This window comes from Dermacentor andersoni, chromosome 1 (genome assembly GCF_023375885.2).
Source record: "Dermacentor andersoni chromosome 1, qqDerAnde1_hic_scaffold, whole genome shotgun sequence".
NCBI lineage: Eukaryota > Metazoa > Arthropoda > Arachnida > Ixodida > Ixodidae > Dermacentor > Dermacentor andersoni.
The window spans coordinates 179,270,206-179,276,205 of NC_092814.1; the positions used below are offsets into that span (position 1 = coordinate 179,270,206).

Consider the following 6,000-nt stretch of genomic DNA (forward strand, 5'->3'; position numbering starts at 1 on the left):
TTTTCATGAGCACGTAGCCTTTTTTTCTATTTTGACATTGACAAGCGTGAGATGTTAAGCACACCGTTCACTTTCTTCGGGCATACCGCATGCCCCGGATGGAAAGCGCGCTATACTAACGCTCGCTGCCGCCGTCACTTCGTTTGAAACAATGGTAGGCGAAGAGGCAGCGGCGCCCCACGTGCGTAAAATTGCATTGCTTCATTTGTTCCTGTCTTATAACGTTTCCTTAATTTGTGTGAGAGAACACAATTGGAACATAAGGATCAGCTTCTCTGCGCAGTGAAAATTTTGTACAGTGGCCACGCCATCTTTCATAGGGGCTCACGTGGGCCGTCTTAGCGCTTGTTATCGCGTTCCGATACGTGAGAGGCGCGCTGCCTTTCAAGGTATTTAGGCAGGCACTACGAGCTCAGGAGAACCGCGACAAATAATTGGGCAGCAGGTGTGCAGCTGTGCTACGCTTGTACCACACTCGTACCGGAAGGCGGTGTTGCACTTCACGCTTACGCATTTCGTAACTATGGCGGCCGCCGTGGCAATTTGGGGCTCGAGGTCGTGGATACGATCCCTGCAGCGGCCGCTTTCCAAAGGAGCGGAATGCAAAAACGCTCGTGCATTGTGCATTGTATGAGCGTAAAAATTTCCAGGAAGTCAAAATTAATGCGGAGTCCCGAACTACGACCTGTCTCATAATCAGATCGTTGGTTTGGAACGTTGGACATCAGAATAATTTTTTTTTAATCCGTAGTGGCTCATCGTATACCATACGGTTAGTGTGATCACCTTTTGTGCCGTAGCGGTTAAGCGCGCCTCGATTTAGGTTGCGGCTAATGATGCGGCGCACAGCAAAATATATTTCGCCTCTTTGGGATTTGCGGAGAACGGCCAACCATTAAGGCGCACCTCCCGCGCGGTAACTGTACACGGATACACAGCGCAAATGAACAGAGGTGTAGTGACGACGTCGGCAAAGAAGACAACCTCCGACAGGCTCGCCTTATCGCCTATCACCGCCAAAACTACCGCAGTAACCATCTTTATCTAGCGCGGTGCGTTGCCTTTGAAGGCGTACTGTACAATTTTAATAGGCGATAACCGAAACATGCCACCGTTCTCTGCTGCCTCTTTGAGCTCGACCGATCCGAATGTGCGTTGCTTGCAGAAGCGAAAGGAGCGTCACTCGGCGCGTTGTCGCCTCGAGCACCGTTTGCGCGGTGAAGAATGACGCGTGCATGAAGCTAGCTCACTGCGCAGACGCTACCGCTCAAAACGCGCAAGGGCGTGTACGCGACGTTCTGCACACAAATCGCGTGGGATGATCAGAGCCACGCCGGAGCGGCTAGCTTCAAAGAAGCGGTACATGTTCTCACTCGTACAGGCACGCTCACGCTCGCATCGCTCTCGGCGTATCTTTCGGTCATTCCTGCTGCTGGACTTCTACCCAAAGATTCGATATCTGCTTGGTATCGGCTATGCGCTGTCGCGTCGTCTTTGATTCTGCGAGAGAGCCGGGAATATTTTTCCCCGCTGTGAAACATCGATGTGCGTGTTTTAGCTAACATTTAGTGCAGCAACCCATTTCTTCCTTTTCTCGACGGCACTCGTAAAGAGTCGCAAATTTTTACTTGCCAGTATAGCGTGTACTTCTATTTCGTGCGTAGTTATGTGCAGTGTGTGGCAGATTCTTAATCCGCGTAATCTCATTTTCTGTCCGCATTCCCTTCTCACAGGTTACGCATGCAGCAAATGCCCAGGTGCTAAAGTGTTCTACGTCAAGATCAGCTTGGCATCGTGCAAGAGACACCCGTTGATATGTGGCTGATTCAGTAGGAAGCTCGCATCTCTGTTGCCACTCTCCATCAAGTGGGATTTTCAACTATTTTTTGTGCTGCTCTGTGGTGTACTAGCTGCCGCATGGACGCTGTGAAGGCTTACTTTCGATTTGCTCTGGCTTTTAGTAGTAAAGGATGGGCTACCTTTTGAGGGGATGTATTTCCTTTTACTTGTGAGAATGTTTACCAGCCTAATCATGGGATACGTGCGTACTGGAAACAGCAGCGCGAACAGAGGCGGACGAGGGACGACGAAATAGGTAGGAGCACACACGAGCGCAAGCTCAACTGAAAGTTTATTTTTGAAGACAGGGGTGGGGTATTAAATATACTGGTCAACTTGACAAATGTAAAAAGCCGTGCGTGCGTGGCAGAAACAGCCACGTGCGACAAGAAAAAATATGAAAACGTCATCTCATGTAGAATAAACGAGCGTGAAAAACGAGAACTTTCGGACAAATCTTTCGACAAAGCGAAATATTTGTACGGTAAGTGATGCTACCCAACGAGAAATACTCTTTGGAGAACTGCAACTCTTTCCCACTAAGGGCAACAGATAACTTGGTTATGCATTTGTTTCGTTTGTGATCAATAAATATTGCTTCTCGAACTCCTCTGGTGTTGCGGTATAGGGCAGAAAGAACGATTGTTTCATCACAAAGACCAGAACACAAAAGGACTTATGGAAGCATTATTTATTGATCACGAAAAAAAATTCATAAGCAAGATTTCTGTGACCCTTAGTGGGAAAGAGTTGCTGCATTATTTGTCGTTAATATCACTTACAAGACAAACCTTTCAGTTGTCATGTGTTTTTTGTTAGTTTTTGACGCACATGTTCCCAGGCGGCACGTCAGGTCGGGCCAACGTTGGAAACATATTGGCACTTCCTGGCCCAATGACGGCCCAAGATTAACAGCGTGGTTCCAATATTGGCAGTGCCATTCTGAATCCTGGCCCAATGATGGCCTAAGGTTAACAGCGTAGCGCGAATATTGGCTGTGCCATTCTGATAGAGATCCAACGTTGGCCCACAATACACAGTCAGTAAACAATATTGGCTGTGCCATTCTGATAGAGATCCAATGTTGGCCCACATTACACAGTCAGTAAACAATATTGGCACTGCCGTTCAACAAGGCGGGAATTATTGGACCGACTTTCGAACGGATTTGCCAATATGGGTTAATAGTTGGCTTTCTTTGGAGGACATTGGCCCGTAATAAGCCAATTTTCCCCTTGTCGGTTTTTAGTGCTCTACGACTTGCTGATATTGAACAACGTGTTTTGAAAACTAATGCACTGATCACAGGCACACTGCGCAGGAACCAGAAATATGCTCTCCCGTGTCAACTCCATGCATGGTACACCGCCACTTTTGTACTTCGCGTTCAGCGAAATGCGCCCCCTAAAGAGAAAAGCCAGTGCACCACGTAGCAAGCAGGGGAAGTCGCATAAAATTATCCGCTGCTTTATTGATCGTGCTTGGGAACATGAGCTTTCCATAAGAAGCAACGGTATTGCGAATTTGTCTGCGCATTGTATATTTTGCATGTACGCTCCGCGGCTTTGGATGATCAGGATTCCGAGGGGAATCGATAATTACAGTGCCACAGAGTTGATGGAACCGTTTTATATTGCATCGAGATGGAGCGCATATGTATTAGTGAAACTTTTGCTTGTTTGTTTAGCATGCATGGCATGTTGCGGTGACATAATCATCATGATCCTATTCCAATATATTTGTTGTTTCGTGCATGTTTAGTAAGCTCCTTGTATGAATGCCCCTGACAGAAAAAAAAAAAAAATTTATTGCACGTTTTGGCTTTTCCTCTTGTCTTTGCCTGTAGTTGGCACGGCGCATTCCGGATTTTTTTTTTTCCGCTTAACTTTTCGTCCTTCAGCCCCCACTCGCCTCTCCTCCACACACCCACGTGAGCCTGGTCAAAGCTATCAGCCAAGCACTCAGGCAGCTATAAGCTGCTGTGTCGAATTGGCTGCTCTCGGAATACGGGGAAAAGCAGTGGGGTCACTATTGTCCTCCTTGTCTCCCTCCGTCGCTGCCGCCGAAGGAACGCGGTCGGGCTAGGTCCAGCAGGGGAAAGTGGCGTTTACACCGTTTTCTTCATTCACCCTTTCCTTTCACTCTTTCCTTCTATGCATCGCTAGCACGCCGACTGGGTGCAACACCGCCTGAGTGCTTGCCGTCTTGTCCGTGTTTGTCAGCGCACTCCTATCGTGAAAAACGCTCGCTTGCGGTCGTCATTCCTACTGAGAAGCCTGCATCTTGAAATACACAGCAAAGTGGCCACGAGTTTTCGTGAGTGTTAGAATTAATATAGGCGCAACAACAACCAGAAAAAAAGTCGGCGCTCGTGGCCACCGTCTTCGATGTGGGATGAACTCGGATACACAGAAGCGTGGATCTTACAATGGTGAGTGCATTTGTTTTGCGCATGTATAAGTTTTATAGGGAGCAATATCACCCAATCAATATCAGGCGGTATATATATTACTGAAACAGCCCTGGCTAATGTAGAGTGCCTGTAATTACATAGCTCTTTTTTATTCGCAGCCTTTGAATAGTGCCCGGAGTATAACACGTGTAAATCTCTGTGAAGTTCACCCAAAACTCCAGGACTATGATTTTATCAAGCCATGCGCGCGGCCTGATCCTGCTAGCTAGTGATACCGAGGAACCGCGCTTCTTCTCACTGTTCTAGGTCAAGCATCATTTCCAGGCGGCACTATTTCTTTCTTTTCGTATAATAAATGCCTCTTTTGCTAGTGTTTCCTGAAGGAACTTCTCGGTTTCCACATAAAAAATTTCGCGCGAAGACCGCATTCTGCCTAGACAGTCTGAAACTAGGCTTTTTGTGCTGTAGCAGGTTTTGCTGCAATTTCTTAATTATAAAGTGCTACGCTGACTAGGTGTGGGGTGTAAACAAGGCGGACGGATCCTGCGCATTTTATGTTTGTTCTAAATATTCTGTTACACCTACGAAATATGCCATATATGTCGATATATTAAAAAGTGTTAGCTGACAAATCTTGCAAGAAAGTTTCTTGATACACCCCTTCGACCTCTCTGCTCAGACTCATAATATTGTTGCGGTATGGCGATTTTTCAAATGAAAACACTGCCACATACATTTGTTATACCAACATCTCTGTTAATGTTTCTTTTTATTTTACAGTGCAAACATCTCCAAGTAATGGTGAAGTGGCTATGGGAAATGGTAGCAGTTTCAACGAAACCACCGCGTTATCGTGGTCCTCGGGGGCTTGATCAGCCCGCCGTCATCCAAGCACTGACCTATCTGCCTACCGACGTCAGCTCCCTGCCCTGAAACCCCTGGCCAGCCTACCGTCCTCGGCACCTTGCCCAATTCCTGTCCTGAGGGCAGTGCCTGTAAATAAACTGTTTGAAGATAACCGAGCGTCACCCATCCAGGTCCACGGAAAATGCCTGTTTGTGAACATTTATTCGCAAATAAACTGTCATAAAAGTCAATTTCAGTATCCTTTCATTATTATTTGCAAATATAGATGACTTCTGCTTCTTGACATCTTTTTGTCGAGCTTTCCTAGCTACTATTGAGGAACACGGAATGGGGACAATTGCTATAAAAAATGCCTCTAGCGAAAGGTTTGCGGTAAGAATGGCTACGTGATCTAGAGCCAGCGTATCTAAAATATTCGTCATGCAAAGGGCATTGGCTCAAAGCTGGCATTAATAATGGCAACGATATGGCTCAACACTGGCCCTACGCTGGCAGCACAAGCGCTGCTGCATTGGCATAACATTGGTCCAATCTTGGCTTTAACGCTCGTCCTACGCTGGTAGCACGATGGCTGCTGCATTGGCATAACATTGGTCCAATCTTGGCTTTAACGCTGGTCCTACGCTGGCATCACAATGGCTGCTGCATTGGCATAACATTGGTCCAATCTTGGCTTTAACGCTGGGCCAGCATTGGATTGGGTTGCACTTTGCCAATATGCCAACGTTGGTCCAATATTGGTACCAATTTCTGCCAGCATTGGGCCATGGTTGGGCCATTGCTGGTGTGCTGCCTGGGTTTACTCTACAGGACGTGTCTTTCGCCCCTTTTTTGTTGTGCCGGGCTGTTTCTGCTGCGCATCCTTGGCTTTTTCTTGGTAA

At 47.1% G+C, this 6,000-nt stretch overlaps 1 long non-coding RNA gene across 1 annotated transcript; it reads left to right on the forward strand.

Annotated features, from left to right (window-relative positions):
- Positions 1–2,683: 2,683 nt before the first annotated feature.
- On the forward strand, positions 2,684–5,349 carry LOC129380756 (uncharacterized). Its single transcript, XR_008608928.2, has 2 exons — positions 2,684–4,270; positions 5,033–5,349. It is a non-coding gene; the product is annotated as an uncharacterized lncRNA (long non-coding RNA).
- The last annotated feature ends 651 nt before the right edge of the window (positions 5,350–6,000 follow it).